Here is a 2,595-nt window from a genome sequence, read left to right on the forward strand (position 1 = left end):
TAGCAATTTCTTCATGTATTTCATTTAATCATCAATGGGATTTTAATGTTTTTCTTTTTGATTTATGGTGCAGTAAATTTATAGAAATTATTTCAAACTTATATAAATTTTTTTGATTTGTTATTTCCCCCGGGTATAACAGATGCTTAGAAATCCCTGTAGTTTAAAATATAATTACTGTAATGCTGCCCATAAAACTAAATCTATTTAACTGAGATAATAGATGATTTTAAGAAAACCATGATGAAGTGCTAGGCTGAATCCTGATGCCTTAGTTATATTTTGTCAATTCGAATATTATTTAGCCTTTAGTTTTTGTTCACTGTCAAATTTCTGTGGATTCGATCTCGGTCTCACTGAGAATATTACTTTGCTACACCCTATACTTGGGGTATCCTACGTTTAATTTTCTTTTTTAAAAGAGCAAGATTAAAATCGTAGCAAGTTTTTGGCGCCGTTGCCGGAAATTTGCAACGTGCGAACGAGAACAAGGCTGAAAATTTCAATTCTTTATTTTTAGTTCTTCAATTTTTCTTTATTTTTAACACAGCTGAAATTTCAAATCTTTTCAAATTCAAGGGCGACACAAAGCAGGACCAGTAACGAGGAAGATTAAGATCACATTTTTGGATTTCCGGAGTGAACGAACTCCGGCCGTGAGTATTTAAATTAATTTTCCTGTTTTGCTCATACTAGTCCTATTTTTCCTAGATTAGAATTTTACTCTTGTTTTAAAAAATTAAAAAATTATTATTAATTAAAATGATAAAATAATAAAAATAATAAATAAATAAAAAGAAGAAAAAAAATTTAGCTAGTTTGCTTGATCAACTATTCAAATGCAATTTAATGTCATGACATAAAATGTTAAAAATCTTCTTGATTGTTGCATATAGTATAAAGCATTTGCATAAAATAATCTAAGGGCTGAACCCATTAACAAGATAAGGTCGGGATTTCATCACTCGTCCTTAGCCCAAAAATCATCCAAGTGCATAAATATCCTAAGCTTAATTAAAATCAACTAGACGTTGGCCCCTAAGGATAATCGAGCTCAATAGGACGAAGACCACTGAAAGTTGCACCAATTTCGCTCTATGACCCCGGTCGATGTTTAGGCAAGCTTTGTTCCTCTAAGTGATTAAAGGGAGACAGTTTCTGTTCGAGGAAAGTGGTTTTTAAGTGGGACCTTTGCTATACGCATCGTGACCCCTCCACTTATCTGGGAGCTTACCTGGTCGACTAGGTTATCAGACCGGATTGGAGGCTTAAGTGTACTCTTCAAACCAGTTAGGAGCTGTCTAGAAATTTTTAGGAAAACATTAGAAATAAGGGTGCTATGCTTTGATACTGTTTGATTGTGAATAATTTTAGTAGCAGGGTGTCAATATTCATAGCTTTAGATAATATTCATACTCATCCAAAACTCTAAAATATATATATATACAAAATAAATAAATAAATAATTAATAATAATAATAATTAAAAAAAAAGTCGACTGGTTAATTGGTCAGTATATGCGGTTGTGGCAAAGAGATAAAACGAATAGATTATTTCGAGTTGAATCAAAAGATAAAAATTAAATTGTTCAAAATTCAAATAATCAAATGGAAGATAATGGTACTAATCAGGGAGATAATGAATTTCAAGATGACTTACCTATTAGAACGCTTCGTGATTATCTACAACCCACTAGGACCAGTACCCCATCCTGTATGGTTATTCCTACTGCTGCAGGAGCTTTTGACATGAAACTAGGAATAATCCAATTACTTCCAAAGTTTCACGGACTTGATTCTGAAAGTCCCTATTTGCATCTGAAAGAATTTGATGAAGTATGTTCAACACTTCATTTCAATGATGTCACTGAAGAGGTAGTTAAGCTTAAGTTATTTTCTTTTTCTTTAAAGGAAAAAGCTAAGTCATGGTTACACTCCTTAAGGCCTAGGACCATAGCTACCTGGCAAGAAATGACAAGAGAATTTTTAAAGAAATTCTTCCCAACACATAAAACAAACACACTTAGAAGAAATATCATGAACTTTGCACAAAAAGATGGAGAAACATTTTTTCAGTGTTGGGAAAGATTTAAGGACCTTCTCCTTGCTTGCCCACATCATAGATATGAAATTTGGAGGGTCATTAGTTTCTTTTATGATGGTTTGTCCTCCAATATGAGACAATTTGTAGAAATGATGTGTAATGGTGAATTAATGAGTAAGGAACCAAATGAAGCTTGGGATTATTTTGATCTTTTAGCAGAAAATGCACAAGCTTGGGATACAACAGATAAAAATGAAAAATCAAAAATAGCACCTAATGCAAAAGGAGGAATATATCTTATTAAAGATGATAATGATGTCAATGTAAAAATTGCTAATCTGACCAGGAAGGTTGAAGCCATGGAATTAAGCAAAGCCAATATAGGAAAAGCACAAACTATTGTTGAAAGTATATGTGGAATTTGTGAGAGTAATGCACATGTAACCAAGGATTGTCCTACAATCCCTGCTTTTCAAGAAGTGTTGCATGATCAAGCAAATTTCACCAATACTTATAAAAGACCATTTCCAGAAACATATAATCCTAGTTGGC

General features: G+C 32.6%; 1 non-coding gene across 1 annotated transcript; it reads right to left on the bottom strand.

Moving 5' to 3' along the window:
- Window positions 1-2,018: 2,018 nt before the first annotated feature.
- Window positions 2,019-2,125, bottom strand: LOC149751449 (small nucleolar RNA R71). Its single transcript, XR_016398269.1, has one exon. It is a non-coding gene; the product is annotated as a small nucleolar RNA R71 (small nucleolar RNA).
- Between the last annotated feature and the right edge of the window lie 470 nt (window positions 2,126-2,595).

This window comes from Phoenix dactylifera, chromosome 13 (genome assembly GCF_051530095.1).
Source record: "Phoenix dactylifera cultivar Ajwa chromosome 13, Ajwa_hap1_PhDact_Kaust_v1.1, whole genome shotgun sequence".
Taxonomy (NCBI): domain Eukaryota; kingdom Viridiplantae; phylum Streptophyta; class Magnoliopsida; order Arecales; family Arecaceae; genus Phoenix; species Phoenix dactylifera.